The 26,130-nt window shown below is 45.1% G+C and overlaps 1 pseudogene; it reads left to right on the top strand.

The window, feature by feature from the left end:
• The first annotated feature begins 507 nt into the window (after positions 1-507).
• LOC115851210 (coiled-coil domain-containing protein 86 pseudogene) lies at positions 508-26,030 on the top strand (annotated as a pseudogene).
• The last annotated feature ends 100 nt before the right edge of the window (positions 26,031-26,130 follow it).

Raw genomic sequence — 26,130 nt, 5'->3', positions numbered from 1 at the left:
TGGGGGATGGGACAGCTGGGCCCGGGCCCCACCTGGGCAGCAACAGGAGGAGCTTCCTCAGTGTTACATGTTGCGGGTCTTATGTGCAAGATTTTATTTATAGAAAGAGCTCTACTGTTTTTTGTCTTTTTTTTTTTTTTTTTACTGCTTGTAAAACCCTTTTTGATATTATCTTCCAGAATACATATAATAAAATAGTCTTTTTCATGTTAGCTGTTTAAGTACTGGGTGTGTTTCCCATTCTCTTCATATGTCTTTTATGGATTCTTCATTCACTTTAAATCCCTTTATCTGGGTTAGTCAGATAAAATTGGGTACCAAAAATACTCAAATTATGCCAAGAGAGGCCTTTAAAAGATATAGTCGCACGTAATGCCTTAAAATCCTAAAGGGGTTATTTAGTTACCATTCATCTTCAAAAATCTCATGTTAATTAGTAATTATGTATCTCATTGTATAATTGTAAGATTTTAAAAGTAACTTCGATTTAGAAACTCTGGCCGGGCCATGGATACACCACAGAGGCGCAGCCGGCGGCTGGAAGGCCTAAAGCCTGAGTCCCCCGAGAACCCTACCTCAGTTCTGCGGGCCAAACGGGCCCTTGTGGAGCTCGAGTCGAACCCAGAAGAAAAGAGGGAGCCCGGGTCTCCTCGGAGGGTGCGGCCAGCCGGCCTGGGATCTCCCAGACATCAGCCGGAGACACGCCCGAGATCACCCAGTCTACGGGACGGGGCAGGCTTGGGGTCCCCCAGAAAGCGGCCAGAGCCTGGCCCAGGGTCCCCCCTACGTCAGCGAGACCCAGGCCTGGAGTCGCCCCCAAAGACAGCCGGAATCGAGTCCTGAATCCCTCCGAAGCCAAGTGGGGAGTGGCCGAAGTTTTCCCAGGACCAAGAAGAAGCGGACTCGGAGGTGCCCAAGAGTAAGGAGGAGACCCCCGCGGGGTCCCCCCGACATCAGCTACAGCCGGGCCCGGGTCACCAGAGCCCTAACCGGGTCCTGAGCCCGCTCAGCCGCTGCAGGGCTGACACCCCAGAGCCCGGCTCCCCCCGGGATCCCCGTGAGCCGAGCAAGCCACCGCCGGCCGGGCAGCCGGAGAGAGACGGCCTCGGGCCAGAGAAGCGAGAAGGGTCTTCAGCCCAGGCCCCAGCGTCCAAGACACCGAAGGAGGAGGACGTCCCTAAAGTCCCGAAGGGGAAGCCCAGGTCCGGGCGGGTGCGGAAGGACCGCTCAAAGAAGAACGTCTCCCAGATGGTCCAGGACAAGCCCCTGCGCACATCCTGGCAGCGGAAGATGCAAGACCGGCAGGAGACAGAGCTGGCCAAGGACTTGGCCCGGCACCTGGGGGAGGAGAACCCGAAACGCCGCCCGGAGAACGAGCGGAAGGCGGAGATCGTCCAAGCGACCCGTTACCCCGCCAGGCGCAGGCGGGCGAAGAAGCAGCAGCTGCGCTCCGCGGAGAAGCGGGACACTGGCCCAGCTGCAGAAGCGCCGAGCTCGGCATGGCTGAGGCCTTCTGTGGCCAACCGCCGTGTCACACACGGCAGCCCTCGGGCCACTGGCCACACGCCTCTGCTGACCCAGGACTCCAACTCCGTGCCTCCCAAACAGGGGCTCCACCGAGACGGGGCTCTGAGCCTTCCAGAGGGCGCACAGAGACCCAGAGGTAGCCTGGGACCTGGCAGAAACTGGAGGGAGGAGGGTCAGCTCGCTCCTCTCCAAGTGCCTTCAAACCACGGAGAGTAATTTCTGGTTCCTCGGGGAGCTGGTGACTGGAGGGTGACTCCCCAACATATGTATGTTCTGTCTCAGAGTCCTGGGTCTAACCCAGGCCAGGAGGCTGGAAGTCAGGAATCCTCCTCTCCACACACACACCTCCCCAAAGGCTGCTTTGGGTCCCTCTGCATCCCACTGACCCTGCCACCTAGCGGACTGAATCCAGCTCCGCCCCACTTTTCAACACTCAAGGTTAAAATGGGGAGGTTGCAGGGGGCAGGGTCTATCTAGCTCCCCCTTTCCTGTACCAGACTCTGCAGAAGTCCCAGGGATCTGATTAACTCATGCCATCCAGACTACAGCAGAAATATTTATTGAACGCCTGCTGTGTACAGGCACAATTCTAGGTACCAGGGAATACAGACAAAAGTCCTCGTCCTCAAGGATCTTTCATTCTGATGGAGAAAACATAATAAACAAATATTTATTTGTTTAATAAACAAATATAATAAACAAATATTTACATTTTTACATAATAAATGTAATTTGTTTACATAATAAAAATGTAATTTGTTTACATAATAAACAAATATTTACATTTTTACAAATGTAAAAAAACCCCCAAAAACCTGTTAAACTTCATTTTTATTAAATAAATCAGATGATCAGAAACAAATTTTCTACAAAGAGGAAGTGGGGTATGCAGAATTGGCTTCTAAACCTTCCAGCCAAACTGACCAAGCTCACCCGCTCCCTTCCCCAAACCCATTTGCAAGTTGATCTCTTAGCAAAAGAAAGAAAAAAGGCTTCCCATTTTTGTGACTTATATGGAATAAAGAACACGTCTCTGCCTCTAGACTGCGGCCAACTCTGACTTCCCTGTGATGTGTGCCTCCTCTCTGTGTGGTGAGAGGGTGAACTCACACGGGAAAGCTCTTCGGGATTGCTGGGGACGGACCGCTTCGGAGAGTTTATCTGCCTCCGTTGCTGAGTTGTCTGGTCTCCTTTCTTCCTCTTCTCCTCACAGGCTTTCTTTTTATTTTCATTGATAATTGATCCTATCTGACCTGCCAATCAACTGCAACATTTCATGATGGTTCCAGACACTCCTCCACGGCACCAGGCTGTTTGTTTTGGGGAATTCCCTCAATCTGATGCTGAATCTGATGTGTCCAGGCAAAACCTGTGACAGAAACCCACCCAAACCTAGAAGTGTTGGCAAAGGAATTCCCCAGGGTGTGTTCAGTTGAAGGGCTTCTCTAAACCTCCTCTGTATCCCGCACTGTCTTCTGAAAGGCACCAAGGGAAGCCACATGTGACTGTAATTTACAATGGCTAGTGAACAAGGGCTGGGCTGGGGAAGGCATGCTGAGGGACTCCGAGGCGGACAGCGCTGTGCCCCAATACCGGTGTTTAGACATTCAGCCATTCATCCCACTAAATGCATTAAGGCCCTCATCAATCCAGGAAGGGATGGGCGCACAAGGCATCGACCAGAAAGTGAATCCAAGGCTGGAGAATTGAGTCTAGAGAGAAATATGGGGAGGACACGAGATGGTGCTCCCATGTATGTCACACCCACAAGCAAGTCCCAGCTAGATTGCACTGATTCCACCCCTTCGCTCTTGCACAAGAAAGTGTAGAAGAATGCAAAGGAGAGTGCTGCTCTTGTAGGCACACATCTGAATCAGTTCTAATTTACATAAAAGAGTAAATCATTTGCAAATTTTAGTACTTGAATATCGACCTATCACGTTCCTTAGAAATGATCCCAACAACCTATGTGTTTCGGCAACAAATTCAAGGGTAAAGCAGACGCCAAACATCCCAGCAGGAAAAGATAGCACATTAAATGGGGATAGTTAAGGAAATTTTAATACTGTGATTATTTGCAAAAAATATGGGTAAGCTTAAATCATCATGGAACAGTGGAGCACAATGGGGCCAGATACAGCAAGGAGACTTTATCCCCCTAAGCCTGAAGGGAGAAGGGTAAAAGGCTCACCAGTTTCCTGAGGGAGAAGGAGGGTCACCTGGTGGAAGCTGCAGCCTTCGGGGAAGCCACTGACATCTGTGGCTCAGCTCCCATCTTCTGAGCTCCTGCTTATAAATGCGGCTGTAAGCAGAGGGCAAGGGATGATGCTGACGCAGCTCATAGATCCCAGCCCCCCTGGGCACAGAGCAATCTGGATAGTAGTTCAGAGGATTAAAGGGAAAATGTCCAGCACAGGAATCAATTCCAAGAGGAATTGGGTGTGGGGGGGAAATGGGGGTGTTCCTCAAAGGGTACACACTTCCAGTTATGATATGAATAAGTTCTGGGGATGCACTGTCCAACGTGGGGACTCTAGTTAACAATACTGTATACTCGAAAATTGCTAAGAGAGTAAAACGTAAATGTTACCACCACCACCATTAAAAAATGATAATCACGTGAGGTGATGGATATGTTCGCTAACCTTATTGTGGTAATCATTTCATAATATATATATATACACACGTATACCTGTAGGTATCAAATTATCACATTGTACATCTTACACTTACACGATATTATATGTCAATCGTATCTCAACAAAGGTGCGGAAAAAAAGAGTGGTGTGGAGCTAACCTATAGGTCTACTTATCAGGTTTAGAGGCATTTAAGGAAGTTGGGATCGAGAGGCTTATTTGTATAGCCGAAATAGGGGTAATACAGTTGACCCTTGAACGACACGGGTTTGAACTGTGCAGGTCCACTTATAATGGCTTTTTTTCAATAAATGCATACTACAGTGTTATTTGATTCACAGTTGGTTGAATCTGAGGATGTGGAACCTCAGATATGGAGGGCCAGCTGTAAGGTTATACTTGATTTTCGACTGTGTAGAGGATCGATGCCTCTAACCCCCTCATTGTTCAAGGGCCAACTGTATTCAAGGTCAGAGACTTCATGGGACCCAAAGGTATGTTTAGAAGGCTATGGAACCCAAATGGGTAGGGATCCCACTAGGGCGTGGAGGGTTGACTTATCACAGCCAGTAGGAGTGTGAATAGGTCTCTCTGTAGGCTGAACTATAATCTAAGCATTTTGGCTCAGGGCAAGGTGAAAGTCTGTTGATATAACTCTGACAGCCATGTAGACTATAACAAATGGGGTAGGCCAAGCAACAAAGGCAAGTAATGTTATGCCTGAACTTGAAAAGCATGTTCTGGGTATATAAACATACAAAATACATATGTTTGTAGGCATGGAAAAATTACAATAACTTATCCATTTTTCCTGGGGATTTAGGAAAATGAATTGGGTCATTTTTCAGGTCCATTGTTTCTGGTAAAGTAACATATACGCACACAGATAAATATACAAGTATTTGCAACAGTCTGAGGTTTGCCACAGTAACTTAACTCTAAAATTTACAGTGGTTCTGCTTCAAAGGCACCATATTTACCATGGGGTGCTGTCTTTACTGAAATGCATTTGGGTGTGTGTGTATTCTTCACTAGAAGAACCGCCACAAATTCAGCAATGGCTTGGGAGTGTCAGTTCTGCCAGCATCCAAGGACTTGGACCGATGAAGCTCTCTTCCAGGGCAATAAGACCCTTCACACATATGATATTCTTAATAGAATTCTGTGGCTATCATCTTTGGAGATCATGGTTAAGATAGTTATGATTTTTAGCCGTATTTCCTTAAGGAAAAAAGTAAAAGTCATCCATAAAGTTCACCATAGAACACTTCAACCAAAATATTTTTTAGGAAAATGAGAATTGGCTTTAATAATGGAGAAACTAGTAAGCTATAAAATGAATTCATAATATGGATTTCACCAATTCTGAACTCCTTTGTTGGGCTGTTGAAATTGACCATGCTACATAAAATCAACAAGTTGTAATACTATAATGAAGACAACTGAGGCATTCGGGGAAACTATCGACATCTTTTGTGTTAATATAGAACATCAACAGCCGTGACAGAGTATTATCTTAAGATACAGTGCATTGAATAGTGTTCTCCTGAAAGATATACGGAAGTCCTAACCCCCAGTACCTGTGAATGTGACTTTATCTGGAAAGAGTCTCTGCAAATATAATCATGTTAAGATGAGGTCGACGGGCTTCCCTGGTGGCGCAGTGGTTGAGAGTCCGCCTGCCGATGCAGGGGACACAGGTTCGTGCCCTGGTCCGGGAAGATCCCACATGCCGCAGAGCGGCTGGGCCCGTGAGCCATGGCCGCTGAGCCTGCGCGTTTGGAGCCTGTGCTCCGCAACGGGAGAGGCCACAACAGTGAGAGGCCTGCGTACTGCAAAAAAAAAAAAAAAGATGAGGTCGTTGTGGGTTAAGGTAGATCCTAAATGCAATGACTGGTGTCTTAATAAGAAAAGGAGAGAGAGATCTAGATACAGAGAGAACGCACTCAGAAGGAACAAGTCCACGTGAAGACAGAGCAGAGACCGGAGTAAGGCAGCTCCAAGTAACGCCAAGCAGTGCTGGCAACACCAGAGGCAAGAGAGGCAAGGAACTTCCTCCCCTAGAGCCTCTGGAAAGCCTGGCCCTGCTGACACCTTCATTTCAGACTTCTGCTTTCCAGGACTACGAGAGAATAAATTTCTGTTCTTTCAAGCCACCTGGTTTGCGGGAATTGTGTTGAGTCAGCTCTAGGAAACTGATGCAAACGTAAACAAAAGTTTGAACAAACTAACGTTTTCTGTTAGTAACAGGAAGTCACCAGGGCACTTCCCTCTCTGGCACTCCCCATCCCCAGCCCATGACTGAGTCCTTTCAGTTTCCCCCCCTTGGTCTCTTGGCTGGCCCAAGTCTCCTTCTTCCCAATCACCCCAGTCTGGACCCAGGCTCTGGCACCAACACTGTAGGGTACTCTCTCCAAACCTCCCTGCTCCCCTGCTTCCCCAGGCTCCAGTCCTTTCTCCTGCAACCATTTTGTGCTTTTCGCTTCTCACAGAATAAACCCCCAAACCCTTGCTGTGGCGTCTGGTGCCCTATGTGGTCTCGTCCCTTCTGGCCTCTCCGGTTCCAGATCATCCCTCTCTTCTCCTTGCTCCCTGCTCTCGGGATGAGACGTTGCAGCCATGTTTCTGCTCCCGGAATTCTCCGAGCTCCATCCTCTCCCAGGGTCTTTGCTTATGCTGTTCCTTATGCCTGCAGCAGTCACACCTCCCCTGTGGGCTTTACTCCATGTCCTGCCTATGGAGTTGATCAATCTTGCATCCTTTGAGAGTGCTCACAGCTTCCTGAACTCTGTAATGTTCCCCCCTTTTTAACAGGAAAAAAACCCCGCAAAAGATGTGCGTTTAAGTAATCTTCATCCTTTGTACCATCCCTTCTTCTCACTCTTGGTCCATCAAACTTGAAAGAGTTTGTATATGATTGACACAAGAAAATGAATTTAGTTATACAATCCCAGGCTTGTGGGATTACTAAGTGATGAGCGCCTTTATCGCGAAAAACATTTTCGCATTAAAAAAGGAAAGAGACCATAAAAAAGCTCATGTCTTGTCTCTAAAGCTCTTTGTAAACACCAAGTGTCAAAGGGGCGGCTCTTTACAGCTGTCTGGCCTGCCTCTACCCCGGGCAGCTTTTCAGCTACTTTCCTGATAAGAAAGTTGGCTCTGATTAAAAGTGAATTCGTGAGACCCAGTCTACAAAAAAAAATTTATAGGAAACTGCTTTAGCTCAGGAACAAGAATCAAGTTTCCGAAAGACACGCTGCTCCCCAGTTAAATAAACCGTCCTCCCTGGGCAGTGCCTGGCCGAGCTCTGTCCTCTCTCTGGTCTGTCTCCAAACCTGGGCCGGTTTTGCCTTCTCCACCCCCAAAACTGCCCTTCTGGGCACCTCCTGGAGAGCAATCCTGTCTACAAGAGTGGCCCCCAAGACACCCCCTCACCCCCACACTCAGGACAGTTTACAAGTCCTTGCAGGTGACCAAACCCACTTCAAACGTCGTGCTGGTGTGTCGAGTGCTGCCGTCTCTTTGCGGCAGCTGGAGGCGCTCCGCGGAGAGCAGTACGGGGTCTCCAGCTCCGGGAGAAGATACGGCTGTGGGGGCCGCCTCCTCCCAGGCCTTACCCAGTTCTCCAGGCCGGCTACTTCTGTCCCCAGATGTGCGCTCAGATGTCTACTTCCGTCTGCGGAGAGGGGGCTTCCTGGGAAGCGGCTTGCTGCGGGGTCTATGGTGGGGGGACAAAGGATGCTAACGATGTCCCCTGGTATGCTACAAAATAGAGTGTCTAGCAACCAACGTGACACGCACAGCTACAAAGCACCCCCTTAACGATCCCAAATGGTATTGCTTCGCTGGCAGGCTGCCAAGAGCAGATTTGTATTTTATTTGTTGATTTACTTGTATTTTATTGGTTACTTTATATATTACATTTATTTGGCTGGTGCAAATGTATATTCATGTGCTCTTTTTTTTTTTTTTTTTTTTTTTTTGCGGTACGCGGGCCTCTCACCACTGTGGCTTCTCCCGTTGCGGAGCACAGGCTCCGGACGCGCAGGCTCAGCGGCCATCGCTCACGGGCCCAGCCGCTCCGCGGCATGTGCGATCTTCCCGGACCGGGGCACGAACCCGCGCCCCCTGCATCGGCAGGCGGACTCTCTGTCACTGCGCCACCAGGGATGCCCTATCCACGTGCTCTTTGAGGTTATGTAAAAGATACAGGCCTAAGTGAGGGTTTACTGCAAGGACCCTAAGGGGACAAGGCGTCACATGGGACGTGCGAGCTGGGGCGTGAAAGAAGCTTCACAGGACACCAGAATCGCAGTTCAGGACGGTCGAGAACCAGGTCAAGCGTCTTGTGTGTGCACCTGGCCTCGGCCCCACCAAGAAAGATGGTCTGAACGAGCTGTCTGGCCACACCCAGCTTCCTTCAAGGCCACCTCGTGCCCCTCATTGTCTTTGGCTTGTGACGAGGACCACGAAGAGCAAATGCGCTGCTTGGAGGGCTTTTCCCGGGAAGGGAAGTGTGGCCCGGCAGCCGCAGGCATTCAACGGAGGCTTCCATTCTAGTGCTCGGCATTCTTCCAAATACCTTAATTCTCACAGCAAACATAAACACCGAGTATTATTATGGCAGTTTTAAATATGAAAGAGCAGCAGCCTGCAGGGTATCAGGTCAGTTGTGGATATCGGGAATTGGAACCAGGTTAGGATTTACCCCAAAGCAGAGCTGGGGCGGGGGGGAGCAGGGGGCAGCTCCGCAGGCCGCAGGTGGAGTCCTCGTTATTCACACACGAGTAACTCACTCTTTTTTTTTTTTTTAACATCTTTATTGGAGTATAATCGCTTTACAATGGTGTTAGTTTGTGCTGTGTAACAAAGTGAATCAGCTATGCATATACATATGTCCCCATATCTCCTCCCTCTTCCGTCTCCCTCCCCCCACTCCCTATCCCACCCCCCTAGGTGGTCACAAAGCACCGAGCTGATCTCCCTGTGCTCTGCAGCTGCTTCCCACTAGCTATCTATTTTATATATAAGTCCATGCCTCACTCTTATAAATCCCACAGAATCGACCGATTCATTTTTGTGTAGCAGGAACTAATTTTCGCAGTCGCAAACTGGAGTGGGTGAAATTTAATTTAGTTTTTCATAATTAGAATAATTAGATACATTTCTGGCTCTGAGCCCCATTCAGTTAAAAACTAAACGTGACCAGACATGATTTTCTTCTAGGTGTGTCTGGGAAACACCGTCAAATGTAGAGATTTCTTCGCGGTTGTGGGTTTAACGGCTGGTCTTAGCATCAGAGTCCCCTGTCCCTTTCCTTCCTGGGTTACGTGCATGTGAGCCCAGCAGGTGGGGTATGGGGACGTCCCCATCTCAGTCTTCATCTGCTTCTGGCTGCAAGTGCAGGTGACACTTACCCCGTCTGGTCTTTGTCATCAAGATGAGCTACGCCAGGTGTGAGGCCTTCCTGTGCTGACTGGACAACCTGTCAGCATAGATCCTGCAATGGCTCTGAGGGGTCCCTCACGCTCCTGATTTTCATCTCTTTGCTCAGGTCAGTGACCAGCACGTTTGCTCACTTGTTCTCTCTCTCTCTGAGGGAAGGCAGGGGAAATGATGATGCCAGATGACACCGCCTTTCAAACCCTTTCTGTTTTTTGCCTGGCTTTTGAAGTTAATAGTGAATAATGTTCCATTTTTGTTTTCTGGCCCCAGCACAGTGGGGTATCTTAAACTGAGCTGTGTGCCAGCTGCGGAATGAAGGGGAATGAGGCAGTGTTAGGAAATCCTACGGTGGGGATATGCTATGTTGACGGAGCACAGCCGCCTTCCATACTTTCTTAAGTCTCTGCTTGCATAACCACTAATCAGAGGCTTACCCTGACTACCCCGTTCAAAAAAAAAGTCACTGTCAGCCGTCATTCTTTTCCCCGGAACACTATTTTATTTTCCTTCACGGTAGGTATCACCTGCTGACACGTACATTTGTTTATTTGTTCATTTTCTATCTCCCATTATGCCCTCTCCCACAGACATACTGAAATATAATCTCCTTGAGGGATGGACTTCCTTTTTTTCTTTTTGTTTCTTTCTTTAATATAATATTGTGTTAGTTTCAGGTGTACAGCAAAGCGATTCGGTTATACATATGTATATGTATATATCTACGTTCTTTTTTCTCAGATTCTTTTCCATTACAGTTTATTACAAGATATTGGATATACCTCCCCGTGCGATACAGTAAATCCTTGTTGCTTACCTATTTTACATACGGTAGTGTGTACCTGTTAATCGCATACTCCCAATTGAGGGATGGACTTTCTTATGTTAGCTGCTGGATCTCTAGCACCTAGAATATTACCAAGTATGATATCAGCTCTCGTTAAGTATTTATTGAATGAACTAATAATTTGAACTCCATAAACTCTCACTTAAATTGGGTTTACAATAAAGACCCAGTTTTAGTCTCACAAAGTTACTCTGTTGGAGATGTGCTGTTATACGCCCCATTGCCCCCAATCCACCAGCACATGAGCCGTACAACATGAAGCCTTGACAATGAAAGGGGGTGAGGGTTTCCTTTCTTATCTTCTCACGGGCCACAAGATTTCAGGGCCATCTTTGCCTCTCCACCACGTCGAAACAAAAGAAACCAATAGATAAATGCAGTCACGGTTTACATGTTTCTGTGGCCTTGCAGTGTCTGGCACTTTACGGAGTAAGTGGCAGTAATCGAAAGTTGGGAGAAAGCATAGAAGACTCCTGGGGTTCTTCTATGGGATTTGGGTTGGGAAGTTGTTAAAAATCTAGTTGGAAGTTTGAACCAGGAGAGCTAGGTCATCATTTACCATTTGTTAGCCAAATATTCTTTCCCAAGCTAGAAACCACATCTCCCAGCCAGTGGTGGTGTCAACAGGTTACCCAAGGATTATCTGTCCATCCATTTCCATGGTGAATATACTGTAAATATGGAAAAGTACAGCATTCCAGTTTGAATAACAAGATTAACCTCACTCTGTTGATAATTTTTTGCATAGCTTTAAACATAACGGAACAATGGATTGACTCTGCAAAACTGCAAACATTACGTAACCATAGTTGCCAGATATCCAAAATTTCAGACCCAACGCTCTTTAGTAGCAACGTATAAATGGCAACATTTGAAAACATCAAAAACAGTCTTTTACTAAAGACGTGCTCTCTGCTGGCGTTAAGCTGGGCTGCATGGATTTCTGGTTAAATCGTCTGATTCTTCCAGTTTTCAGCTTCGCACAGATTCCCAAAGTGGATCCTAATATTTTCTTGGCTACTGGCTTCACTATCCTGTCAATCAGCCACTCCGGCTTGTCCCCTTGACTCTGCTTTTATGGTCAGTTTTGCATTTGACTTTCCACTGCTGCTTCTCTGATTTGGGTTTATGATGCCCCATAACTAGTTGCGTGCACTAACTAGTGAGGGGTCTTCCATGCTCCACTTGACCTCCGTCTTCTGAAGTGTTCTAAGCAAGTATAAACCCTGTTACTGGTCAACACTTCATCTGGGCTGTGTAGGAATAGGCATATGAGTAGCAAACTGAATACTCAGTGTCCATTAAGAGTTTCATTTTCAACTCAGTAAAATTGATGCCAAGGATAATATGATGTATCTGGAGATATGCATGATTGTTCTCATGCTGTCTGTATTTTTGACATTAATGTTAACTCAAACCTGGCAATAAAGTATTAGCAATATCTTCATACCATCAGCTGGCAGAAAGAGCGAATCGGGGCAGAGGATGTAGTTTCAGTCTCTGGCAAACAGGAGCTCCCTAAACAATGGGGTGCCTCTTCAGGGGGAGGGAGGAGGGGAAAGAGGAGGGAAGGCAGAAAGGCAGGGGGCGGGGGGTCCACAGGCACAAGGACCAGAGCTCTTGGACCTGGGTCCCTGACTCCTCAGTAACCAGGTGTGCTGAGACAGCCCTGAATGTGCTGGCCTCTTGGCTGTGGGACCAATCACATTTTCAGGGGATGAGACGGAAGGGGCTTGAAAATTGTGCAGTATTTAAAAATAACTACTCCATACACAACTACTGTATATAAAATAGATAAACAACAAGGACCCACTTATAGCACAGGGAACTATACTCAATATCTTGGAATAACCTATAATGGAAAAGAATCTGAAAAAGAATAGATATATATAAAACTGAATCGCTTTGCTGTACACCTGAAACTAACACAACATTGAAAGTCAACTCTACTTCAATTAAAAAAAAAAAAAACTACTCCAGCTCTTTGGTTTCTAAAGTTCTATGCTCAAACTCAATTCCCAGCCCCCTGTATGATTCTAGAGGGAAGATGGAGCTTTTGTTGCCCTTAGGTTCCCTTCAGGGGAGGAAAGAGACACCTGCGCCTCTTTTCTGCCACTGGGAGAAGCTGTTACCCTCTGAGAACGAGGCAGCCCTGACATCAGCTTCTGCCCCAGTGAATCCTCTGTACGGAAGGTAAGTGAACAGTGAGAACACAGATGTCTTAGAAATACTGATGCATGAACTTATTCGTGTCTGAGCTCTCAGACTCAGACCTCTCAACACAGGTGGCTTGTTTAACATGTCAAGAGGAGAAATAAAAGTGTTACCTGATTGGCTGGCTCCGGTGACTCCTTTAGGTACCTGCTCACTCATGCGAGGTCACTGACTGTTCGTTGCACCACAGGCTTGGATTAATGAGCCCTTGGAATTACAGCTGAATAGAACTAGTAATTTCATTCTGAGCTAAATTGAGTGCTTGAAATCGAGGCTACTAACAGAAGCTGAAAATTATTAATGAAAGAAAACTTAATGTGAGTAAGGAGTCTCCATGGGCCCTGGAATGGAATCAGATCCAATTTGAATGAAACACCAGTACCGACCTGCTCCACTCCCTCTTCCAGCCTGTATAATCATCAGTCAAAAATCACGTGGACGCCTCAAGTAAGGATTTCTGCTCCCAGGTTCCACTGGGTAAAAAGCACGGCTTCTCTTCATTGAGGGGCTGGGACAGGGGATGCATTTCTCCAATGAGGGATGCAGTGAAAGACAGCCTGAGATCAGAAGTCTTTTGACTCTCAGAAACTGTTCAGAGCAGCTGGGGGAGGAGAAAAGGGCCTCTTATGGGTTGAATTGTGTCTCCACAGCCCCTACCCCACACAAAAATTATATGGTGAAGTCCCAACCCCTGGTACTTCAGCGTGTGACCTTATTTGGAAATAGGATCATTGCAGTTGTAATTAAGTTCAATTGAGGCCATGCTGGAGTGGGTTCCTCATCCAGGGACTGGTGTCTTTAGAAAAGGAATGCCATCTGAAGAGAATGAGGTGCATACGGGGCAAGGGGGCAGGGTGGAGGCGATGTGAAGATACAGGCGGAATGCCACCTACAAACCAAGGAACCCCAAGGGTTGCCAGGAAAACACCAGAAGTTAAGAGGGAGGCATGGAACAAAATTTTCCTCACAGCCCTCAGAAGGAACCAACACTGCTGACACCTTGATCTCGGATTTCTGGCCTCCAGCACTGTGAGACACTATATTTCTATTGTTTAAGCCACCCAGTCTGTTGTCCTTTGTTACAGCCTTTAATACAGGGTCAATGTGGAAAGGCAGACACGCAGCCGCATCCTTGGTCGACTTCGACTCCTTTACTGACATAGAGCATTCAGCCTGGGCTCAGAGTTTGGATTAGTGCTGAAAGGGGCAAAAGTAATTTGGAAATGAGCATACTTGAGGTATTACCTGAGATTCTTTCCACTCTGATTCTTTGTTCCCATTACTTTCCCCACCACTGATGGTGTCGACGGCATTTTATACAGAAATCTCAGGGGAAGCGATGATTAGCTAAGAGTAGCGTCAAATTCTTGACTGAGTTTCTATAGCAGAGACAAGAGTATTGAAAGCCAGGCCTTTGAATTAAAGATCTTGCGATCTGGGGGAGAGTTTTCTTTTGGGGTTCATAAGCTTGACTTTGACTATAAGCAGGAAGAAGATCTATGGAACTTAGGGCACGCGATCTATGTAAGTGGACTGGGGAAGAGCACTGATGTGATGACGTAAGGACCGTTTTCCCACACCAGAGGAGAGAAGAATCTCTGCCAGCGATTGGAATAAAAGCACCAGACGTGACTTGGTTTGAGCTTAGATGCTGGTGAGTTCCTGAGGAGAGAGTTCTACTCTGCTTCGGGTCAAACCCCTGATGGTGGGAGAATGAAGGAACTCTCAGGAAGGTTGCAGGGAGGACCTGAAGCTGGGGCTCTGGCTTTGTCTCTGAACGCTGCAGAGGCAGCAGGCCTTATGGAAAGACCCCTGCTCAACAGGGAGTTGCTTTGGTAGAAAAGAAATAGCTGTGTGGAGTAGTGAGGCAACCCCCTCCCAGGCATCTCACCATGGAGAGGATGCAAACGTGCCCTGTTCCCCCGAGAGTGGTGCAGAGATGCCGGGGGCGGAGAGCAGCGCACCCGCAGCAGCACACTTCACGAGTCTAGAGTCACCTGCATGACCTGGGGAGTGGGGGAGGGGAGTGGTGTGCAGATGCTTTAATCAGGATGCAGCAGGGAAAGGTGACAATGGCAAAAGTATCAGTTGGAGACCAGAGTGAAGGGGCGGCTGAGTTGCCTGTAATGCTTGAGTCTATTCTATGGATTCAGCCTCTGTTCATGAAGGAGACCCGTGGATGTGGAGGGGAGAGAGGCAAGAAAGGAAATGGAGACCCAGAGAGGGAACCTATGAAGGACCACCTTTCCCCTTTCCTGGGTCAGGTACCACAGTGTCTCACTCCTCTGCCATGTCCTTGTCCCTCCTCATACACATGTTCTCTGTTCTGTTGGCCCATGTTCTGTTGGGTAACAATGTGAGCTGGGGTGGGGAGTCATCTTATCTGAGTGGTTCTGTTGTGATGCTCAGGAAGAACCAGGCCAGAGGCTCCATCAGGAGCTATGCTTGGAGCCGTAATAGGCACATACACGAGCACCCTTCTCTAGCTCTCTTGTTCTTGGAATCCTGCAGGCAGGAGGTAGAACTCCATGGATCACCATGCGTAGCTAACTGGGGTCTGTGTTTTGCCAACTAGGTCTTAAGAAGAAAAAACATCTCTCTTTCTCCTTTCCCAAATTGTGAAGGATTATTGATTATGAGCCCTCTTATGCTGCAATGACTTCACATGAACCTAATAAATGGTGAAGGATCCTTGAAATTAAAAAGAAAAGATCCTTCTAATCCATACCTTCTGGACTCATTCTTTGCCTAAGCCTCTCTTTCTCCTCTTATCACCGTGAATCATTATGAGACACGTGTGCACCTTTAACATGAGGTATAGATCTTCTATCGTTAAATAAGTTTTGAAGATCTGGTTCACATAAGTTGGATTGGAAACCGAATAAAATTTGCAGCTCATCATTACTGATGGCCTCGCTAGTTTGCTCCTGCAGCTGTACTGTTTGCTAAAACCTCAACACAGAGATTTTGTGGTTAATAAGAAATATTTCAGGCTTCATCTGTCAGACCCAAAGCCTATATACCCTAGACAAAGTATACCAGTAAACGGGAATACATAAATATGGCTTACCATATATGTGGACCACTTAAGGTTAATGCATTTTGAGTGATTTAGCAAGAAGTGGTGGATATAGTTACCACTTTATTCTAATTAGTATAATCCTGGGAAATAACATTTTACAACTGAATGATGAACAGAGTGGCAGTTGTCTTTTATCTCAAAAATGCTTTTGGCCAATGCTATTATCCTATGTTCTGCAGAGTCCAGGTTGAGAAAAATGTCTGGTAGACATTTCCCTCACTCAAACGGACCCCCCAAATCTGGATCAGTTTGCACTGGAGAAGTGGGTTTTTTGGGGCCCAGGACTTTGGGGAGTATTCCTAGGAATGGTCATCTTTTGACTAAAAGCTTTAAACGAACTATGCTCTCTTTCTTAAGTCTAGGTGTTCTACAACTACAAATTATTTCACAGCCATTGTATTTGATAAAGACATACATAAAATCTCAAAAAATTGACAGCAAAATGTACAGTAGATATTATTTTTGACCATTTTATAGATGATAAAACTGAGATTCATGGAAGTGAAGTAACCTGCTGCAAGAAATCTATCACCTGTGGAGGCATGATTCTCTGGACTTCGTTATCTCTACAGACCTTTCGTATTTCCAAAGTTAAAAAATTACGCAGGTCTTGGGGGGAAATCTGCCTCTGGTATTTAGAGCAAGAAAACTCAAACAGAAGTACTGAGTGCTTGTTAATTCAATTCAATTAAGCAGCTATGCGCCAAGCACTTGCTGAATACAGTGGGTATTACACTGATGATACGATACAGGTCCTACCCGTCCTGCAGAATCTTACACAAGCCTACCTTGGAGAGCTTGCGGGTTCAGTTCCAGACCACTGCAACCATGGCGAGCTGCATGAATTTTTCGGTTTCCCAATGCATATAAAAGTTATGTTTACACTCTGTTGTAATCTATTAAGTGTGCAATATCATTATGTCTAAAAAAGCCATGGACATGCCTTAATTAAACAATACTTTATTGCTAAAAAAATGCTAACCATCATCTGACAACACTGGATTACCACAAAGCTTCAATTTGTAAAAAAACCACAACACAAACTCTGCGGAGCACAATAAAGTGAAGTGCAATTAAATGAGGTCTGCTTGTGTCTGTGAGGGAAGGGGAAGGGATATGGTTGCGTGAGGCTCGTACGGAAATAATTCAAACAAAGTTCAGACTATAATTGTCAAAAAAGGAACACAAGTGAAACGTCTTGAGGGCCACGTATTAGTAATTGTTGAAGCTGGGTGATGGGTATGTGGCAAAAGGTGTTCATTATGCAATTCTCTCTACTTTTGAATATGTTTCATAATTTCCAGGATGAAAAGTTTTAAAAAATGCTATGGGAATGTATGGAAGGAGGAGAGTTTGCCTCTGTTTGGAATCTTGGGAAAATGATTTCAAAGGAAAAGTGATAATTATGGGAAAGGTCGGAGAGATAGAAAGGATCTCAACAGGTGGAGATGGATTCAAAGAGAAGTTAGTTTCTACCATTTCCTCAGGAATTTCCTGTTTCCCAGTCTCATAAAGCTGGCTCTCTTTATTGTTGGAATCCCTGGTGGTCCTGTATCCTTAGCTCTATCTGGCCTGGTGCACTTAGCCCCACTAATGCCGGTAGCCCTGAATCTGCTGGGGGAATCCAAGCGGTGACAGGTCTGCTCTCCTGGGTCGGCCAGAAGCTCCCCTGTATTTTGCAAGAATCTGCATTCTCCCCAGTGCTGCTGAATGGAGGTGGAACAGGCACTCTGTTTCAACCCAGCCCAGCTGCCTGAATTTAACAATTCTAACTGTACTCAAATTTTCAGTAAGTCATTTTCCTGCGCAAAGCTTCAGTTGAAACCATCTGTTCCAACTTGACAGAGGAGGAAAGCTCCTTACTCTTTGGGCTCTAACATCCCATGCCATGGGAGCATTTATTCCATGGACTCTGACTCGGTGACAGGCTGCATCCCCTGTATGGACACCATCTTACCTTGCTCCTTCATCTGCTGTGTGTTTTTCTGTCTTCTCATTTTGCTTATCTTACTGTGTTTGGGGTCTCCTTTCTGCAGGCTGCAGGCTCGTAGTTCCCGTTGTTTTTGGTGTCTCTCCCCAGTGGCTAAGGTTGGTTCAGTGGATTGTGTAGGCTTCCTGGTGGAGGGGACTAGTGCCTGTGTTCTGGTGGATGAGGCTGTATCTTGTCTTTCTGGTGGGCAGGTCCACGTCTGGTGGTGTGTTTTGGGGTGTCTGTGGACTTATTATGATTTGGGGCAGCCTCTCTGCTAATGGGTGGGGTTGTGTTCCTGTCTTGCTAGTTGTTTGGCATAGGATGTCCAGCACTGTAGCTTGCTGTTCGTTGAGTGAAGCTGGGTGCTGGTGTTGAGATGGAGCTCTCTGGGAGATTTTCGCCGTTTGATATTCGGTGGAGCTGGGAGGTCTCTTGTGGACCAGTGTCCTGAAGTTGGCTCTCCCGCCTCAGAGGCACAGCACTAACTCCTGGCTGCAGCACCAAGAGACTTTCATCCACACGGCTCCAAACTCTGGAACTCCACACTCCAGAAGCCCTCTTTTCGACCTGTGGCCTCTCCACTTCCTTGCAGGTCCTAAGCCCGGACACCATCTTTAACCCACTCGTATGCCACCATCCCATGCTGGACCATACTCTGCTTGGACGTACTCTTCACCTTCTTCAGGCTTTCATTCCAGACCACCAACATGGTGGGCCATCTCACACCCCATGTGGACACCTTCCTTGTCCTGCTCTGCATCCCAGTCCCCATGCTGGGTGACTCCCAACTTGTATGTGCGCTTCCAACACCTACGCTGGGTCCTTCTCTCAAATAGACAACTCTTCACCTGCTCAGCCTGTGACATCCCACGCTGGACCATCACCACCTGTGAAAGCTTTACTTACCCCACGGGATCTGACACCCCACTTGTGTGGATGCCCTCTTCACTCTGTTTGCGCTCTGACTTCCTACCCAGGCACCTCCCACATGGTGACGTCCTCCTTATCCAGCTGGAGCCATGGCATCTCACAAAAGGTCACAACGTGGTGGTGGGGGTGGATGCCCCTGTACTCTTCACAGACTCTGACACTCCCCTTGGCCGCACAGCGGCTCCTCTGCACGAAGCACGCATGCCCACCTTGCAAAGTCCACCAAAATGGGTCTGCAGCTAAATTTTTTAGCAAAGAAGGGAGGGGAAAGGAAGGAGCAGTGGAATAACCTTGGCAAATTATTTTTTGTTCTATTTTGGGGGGAGGAGTCAGAGTTATTGAAGTATGTTTTGCATACATTAAAATTCACCCCTTTTAGATGTACAGTTCTATGAGATTTTATAATTGCTGTGACAAGTAAACAAATAAATATATCACCTCAAAAATTTTCCTCATGCCCCTTTATAGTTAATGCTCATTAATAATGCTTTCTTTCCCGAATTTTTCTTTAGTGGTTGCCCTAGGATTTACAATATATGTCTTTAATTTATCATAATGTACCTTCAAATAATAATTTACCATTCCACGTATATTGTAAGACCCCTGCAACAATATATTTCTAATCCTTCTGTTTCATATTTAGTACAGTTGTTAAATATTTACTTTATATATGGCATAAACCCAGCAATACATTGTTACTATTTTTGCTTTAGGAAATCAACTGTCTTTTAAAGTGATTAACAATAAAAAATATATTTTTTATATATATATATTTTTTTTTACTACGTCCAGGGATTTTTCTTTGTGTAGATCTAAGTTTCTGTCTACTGTCATATTCCTTTTGCCTGAAGAACTTTCCTTAATATTTATTGTAGGGCAGGTCTGTTGGAAATGAATTCAGCTTTTCTTTGCTGAAAAGCTTTATTTCACCTTCATTTTTGAAAGATACAGTCTCTGGGTAGAGAACACTGTTTTGATATTTTCTTTCAGTACCTTAAAGACATTAGTTTATTGTCTTCAGGCTTGCATAGTTTCTGAAGATAAGTCAGCTCTAATTCTTATTTTTGATATTCCTTTGTATGTAGTATGTCTTTTTTCTCTGGTTGCCCTCAAAGTTTTTTCTTTTTTTTTTAACTTTTTATTTTATCTTGGAATATAGTTGATTAACAATGTGATAGTTTCAGGTGTACAGCAAAGTGATTCAGTTATACATATATCAATACATGTATCTATTTCAAGTTTTTTCTTTAACAGTTTCTTGAAGCTTGAATATAAGCTAGGTGTATTTATTTTTATTTTGTTTTTTACTTTTTTATTTCTTATTTATCTTGGGATTCTCTGAGCTTCTTGAATCTGTGGCTTAATATCTGTAATTCTTTTAAAAAAATTCTTAGCCATATCTTTAAAAATATTTCTTCTACTCCTTTATCTATATCTTTTCTATCTGGAACTCCAATGAGCTATATTGTTTTGCAAAACTTTGTTAGTCTGTTCTCTCTCTCTCTCTCTCTCTCTCTCCCCCAATACCCAAAGACTTTTCTTTAGGTTTGCTGATTCCTTCCTCAGTTGGGTCTAGCCAATGAGTCCATCAGAGGAATTCTTTCTCTCTGACACCATTTTATTCTTATTATTTCTTGCATTTCTGTTTGACTCTTATAGTTTCCATCTCTCTACTGAAACATCCCGCCTTTCCCACTAGATCCTTTAACTGAATAATTATACTTATTTTAAACTGTATTTCTAATTGTTCCAGTTTGGGGCCATCTGAGTCTGGTTCTGTTGATTGATTGCTTTATCTCCTGATGACGGGTTAGTTTACTTTTCCCTCTTTTGTGTCTTGTAATTTTTAATTAAATGCTGGACATTTTCTGTAGAACGGTAAAGACTAAAGTAAATATTTGCCTGGAAATATGTGTACTTTATCTTCTGTAAGCCCATTCCCACGTGAGTCAATCTAGTCAGGGGTTGAGTTGGGCTTGGATTTTTGTTGTTGTTGTTGTTGTTGTTGTTGATGCATTCAGAGCACCACAGGGTTCAAATTTCTCTAATGATGCCTTGTGCTTACAGTCCAATGCTTAGGTTCTGTATGGTTTTTCTCAGTGTTTGTGCTTCATCATCTGCTTTAAAAGCCATCCCTGCGTATTTGCATCAGAGAGGGTCTCTCTATCTCTTACACCATCCCCAGAGGTTGACTGCTCTTGCTTGTTATTCTGGGCTTGTTACACGGGTGGGGGCAGGCGGTGTGCTCTCTGTTGCCTTGACCAGCCTCAGCCTTAGAAAGATACTGTTTCTGGACCTTGTGGTGAGACTTTCTCAGTGTTCCTCTTCCTCTTCCACCTGCCTTAGCAGCCAAAGTTTGCCTTGTATCTGGGGCAGATATTGATCAGAGGAGTGTCTACTGACCCCCAACCTGAAGTAGGACGTCTCTAATTATATTGGTATGGGATCCTGGGCCCTGGACTCCTTCCTCCCCTTCCCTATGGATAAAGGGCTTTGTTTTGTTTCGGTTTTGGTTCTGTCTTTCCCACAGCAACAATGAATCTTTACCTGTGTCCTGGGGATGACAAGGTTTGATTTCCTTCTCTGAGAAGCTCAAGATGTTTGTTCTGTGAGAAAAGATCCCCAGGCAAGGGGCAAGGCTTCAAGCCTTTTTCATAGTGGCAGTTGCTCTACTTCCCAACATCTGCACCACTAAGGGGGGCTCTCTGTCTCCTACCCTGCCCCTGAGCTTCCTTGTGAGCCCCCAGTAGAAGTTCATGGACAAAATCCTGGGAGTCAGAGCAAACTCCCCTGATGTCTGAGACTTCCATGCATCTTATAGAGTCATGTTAGCTTACTGTTGGCTTTTAGAAATTCTTTAAAAATCTAGCTCATTTCTTCTTACTCACCTATGTGGCAACTTCCTTTCCTCCCATGTTCTTTCATAGGTGAGCTAGTCTGTGCATCCTGACTTTCCTGGGGAAGCCCATTCCTGCTGGATTTTGTGTTACTTAATTGCCCTGTGAGGTCAGTTCTCTGATAGGTCAAGAAATGCTGTGATATTACATTTTTTCCTGCATTTTTCTCATTATTATAGTGGGCCAATACTCTTGCAGCTTTTTACCTAGAGGTGGAAGTGGAACTCCAAGGAGGTTTTTAAAACTTGAAATGTTCTCATCAGAACTGTGATTTTGAAGGTAAAGTGTAAAGTTACAATTAATGATATAATTACGTGGAAGGAATTTTTAAACCTATGACAAAGAGAATTACAAGATAACAAGAAGAAATAAACCTTATTTTCAACCAATCATTATATTTATAAATATAGCCCAAACACTTTTTGTCTGCAAGAAACCAAGTATGTCTTAATTTTCTTAATATCAGAGTTTCAGGTCTGTGTTCCCCCCAGATTTCTATGTTGAAATCCTAACCCCCCAATGTGATGGAATTTGGAGATGAGGCCTTTGGAAGGTGATTAGGTCATGAGTGTGGAGCCCTCACGAATGGGATTAGCACCATTATAGAAGGTGTTAATCCAGAGAACACTCTCACCCCTTCTTCTACGTGAGGACACAGTGAAAAGACAGCCTATGATGTCTGCTGAAGAAGCAGGGCTTACTAGACACCAAATCTGTCACCATTTTGATCTTGGACTTCCTTGTCTCCAGAATTGTGAGAAATAAATGTTTATTTAAGCCACCCACTCTATGGTGTTTTTGTTATAGCAGCCCAAACTGAAAAACAAAAAAAAGTAGGCTTGTAGGGACTTCCCTCATGGTGCAGTGGTTAAGAATCTGGCTACCAATGCAGGGAACATGGGTTCGATCTCTGGTCTGGGAAGATCCCACATGCCACGGAGCAACTAAGCCCATGCGCCACAACTACTGAGCCTGCACTCTACAGCCTGAGAGTCACAACTACTGAAGCCCACATACCACAACTACTGAAGCCCATGCGCCACAACTACTGAAGTCCACATGCCACAACTACTGAAGGCTGCGCATCTACAGCCCGTGCTCCACAACAAGAAGCCACCGCAATGAGAAGCCCACGTACCACAACAAAGAGTAGCCCCTGCTCGCCTCAACTAGAGAAAGCCCGCATTCAGCAATGAAGGCCAAACGCAGCCAATCAATCAATCAATAAATTTATTTTTTACAAAAGTAAGCCTGTATATTCTGGAATTAATTTTCTAATACAGACTAACACTGTAAATTACATACCCACACATATGTGTGAGTGTATACATAATGATTGGTTGATGATCTTTGGAAAGCAATACATTTTTGTTAACTTTATTTTTAATCGATATGTAATATATATTTAGAAATGCACACAAATGTAAAACTCAACAAGACTATTTTTTAAGATACATCTAACTTCTAAATATATCCTTGTGTTATTAGAAATTGATCATTGTTTTCCGTGTGAAATACTTAATGCCCACAATAGGAAGTAACAAAGGAGAATGGAAATAATTATTTTGTGAATTGAGCTGAATCTGTAGTTTTGAATGACATCTTCTATTTCTCAGCATATTTTCCCAAGTCCCAAAGACTTCTTGGATAAGGCTGAAACTTCTTGAGTATCTTTTGCCAAAAACTGAACGAGAATAAAGATGATATATTTAGAAGCAAGGGCTTGAATGAACTTCTCACATTCTTGCAAACATAGACAAAATCGCCCCTTTGGTTGAAACTGGGTGACATCAGCTCCTATCTCCTGTCACCTGGCTGGTGAGTGGGTTATTAAAATTAGGAATTCCACTCTATATCAGAGAAAAAAGAACTTCTGGTTTGCTCATCTTCTTCCTCCTCTTCCTTTCTTCCTCCCAAAGTTCATCCTGGGAAGCCTCTACTTCAGACGAAGGATGTATGTTCTCTTGAGGCTGACAGAGGACTGGTTTTCTTTATGAAACATGAACTCCTATGGTTGACTTTGACTCTTTGAGTATGTGGCTGCTTTTGGCTGAAATAAGAGGCCTCATTCCATATTTTTCATCAAGCAACAGCTCGCCTTAAGCACTTCCTGGGAATCAAGGTTCCCTGGAAGCACATGACTTCCTGCTTGTCAGGTTTCATTTTTCAGATCTCTGAGCCCACCCTGCCATTTGTAATGTAATTCCCATCAGACTACCAAGAAACATTAGCAGAAATTTTGAGTTATTTTGACCCTATTCTCCAATAACAGCAGAAGAGTTCCTTGGGATTCTTGTGGTTCCTCAGAAAATTAGTCTTTTTCTATTAATTCACTTTTTGTGGATCCATCTAGTATTTCACTTTTTCCTCTAACACCTTAAATAAGTTGTCCCTGGTTTTTACTCTCCATCAGTGCATTCATTCCCAAATTAGGTAAACCAAAATGAAGAACTTGAGGTCAGCTTCATTCTGGAGTATAGGATCTGGTTGTACCAGTAGGTAGAAAGGGCCAAGGTTTGGTTTAATTGCCTGATTCTCCGCTAGAAACATCAAGCCAAACCAGGCCTTGCCCCCCTGTTGGAGTGGGTCTGGAAGGCCTTGGATTCCTACTCTTGTCTTAGGGTGGACTGAGTCAAGGATGAGGATTCCTGTATGCAAAGGTGATAGACAACTTGTAACACACCTGAACTTCTTCAAGCCTGGAATCCAAACTCTCTGGGGAGAAGGAATCCCAGGTATCTGGGCAGGTCCTCTGTGGGTTTTAGTAGTTCTCTCTTCATGCACAGAAATTGAAGTTCTGATAATGAGCACTCACTCATCTTGAGAGACCCAGGATTGCCTTGTCTGACTTCAGCCCTTTAAAAAAGTCATCCCTACAAGGATGATTGAGCCTGATCTAAACCTTGGATAAAAGGCTTCAGAATAAATCTGATCCCACTTAGGGATCTCTCTTAAGGCAGCTCTTCTCCCTGGCCTTCTTATTTTTGGAAGACTTACTGTCCTTTCCTTTCTGCCCCTCTGGTCAGCCAGGCTGGCATCTCTACCCCTGATCTATCAGCCTCTCCTGGACACAATGCCTTCTGTGGACTAGCTCATCCAGGGAGGCCCTGGCTGGTCTGCTCAGCTCTTCCAGATACTTTCAACCTAATGGCTTCCAAATAGGTCTGAGTCCCCCCTCAACTGGCAAAGTGTCATTGAATCAACCAAAATGAAGAGCTAAAAATTCATCTCCTTTTTCTGTAAGATCACTCTTAAGATTGTCAACACTGGTTTTTCTATCAATTAACTAAAAAATACATTTTTTTCTTATTAAATGCAATTATTGTTGATTGTCCTATACAGGAGGAATTATAGATAGTTCACACTCTTGGAAATTATGGATGAAGATATGTCAAATTGGAAGGCTTTCAGTGAGTTCCTCTTCAATTACTCCTCTGGGAACTTTTGGACTCACTCTGCTGAAACTCTGAGAGCTCATTCCCAAGAAAACACTTGTGCAGGGGGTGTTAATGTCTTTTATTTATTTATTTTTAATAAATTTCGTATTTATTTTTGGCTGCATTGGGTCTTCGCTGCTGTACGCGGGCTTTCTCTAGTTGCAGCCAGTGGGGGCTACTCTTCATTGCAGTGCACGGGCTTCTCATTGTGGTGGTTCCTCTTACGGAGCACGGGCTCTAGGCACGCAAGCTCCAGTAGTTATGGCACATGGGCTCAGTAGTTGTGGCTCGCGGGCTCTGGAGCGCAGGCTCCGTTAGTTGTGGCACACAGGCTTAGTTGTTCCACGGCATGTGGGATCTTCCCGGACCAGGGATTGAACCCACATTCCCTGCATTAGAAGGCGGATTCTTAACCACTGCACTACCAGGGAAGTCCCAATGACTTTTAAAATGAAATTTATCTTGAGATTGTTCTTCTGCATGAATACAATCACCCAGGGAGTAGAGAAATTTCTTCTAAGAAGTTTCCATTTAGTGGGTGAGAAAAAAATCATTTGGCATTTGATAGCTGCCAGTCTCATTCCTGTGAGGTCTAAGGCCATGAACTGAATGTTCTTCTTGTCTAACATGGTTCCTTCTTTCAGTATCATCATAAAATGGAGATTCATGTGAATGAACTTCTAATCATGGGAAAGTTCCACAAGTAATAGGAACATATATGGCTTTGGTTCACACATTCTAAAGTAACGCATAAGACCTCTTATTTATGAAGCCCTGGAGTGACGCTGAAGAGTATAGTCCCCCCTGCAACCCTGTGAGGAAGTATGATTACTTCTTCTCTACAGATAAGAAGCTCAGAGAAGATAAAGCCTGGAAGGTTGGAAGGCTGGTAAGTGGCAGCCGCTGAGTTTGATTCGAGTCAGTGCTAGACCCCGAAGCTAGTGTCCCCCCCGCTCTCCTTCCAGGTTTCAGCCAACGCCCCCCACACGTATCCAAGAAGCACCCCTCCAAGCCTCCCAGCCTGCAGTGTCTTTGTGCCACATGACCGGGGATCAACATGGCTAGTTTGGAGTTTGCCAGTCCCAAAGGCACAGCTCACAAGAACGAATAACCCCCCCAAACCAGGGAGCAAAAGCATTAAAATG

Source organism: Globicephala melas, chromosome 14 (assembly GCF_963455315.2).
Source record: "Globicephala melas chromosome 14, mGloMel1.2, whole genome shotgun sequence".
In the NCBI taxonomy this organism is placed as follows: Eukaryota; Metazoa; Chordata; class Mammalia; order Artiodactyla; family Delphinidae; genus Globicephala; species Globicephala melas.
This window is presented reverse-complemented; position numbering and strand designations above follow the sequence as displayed.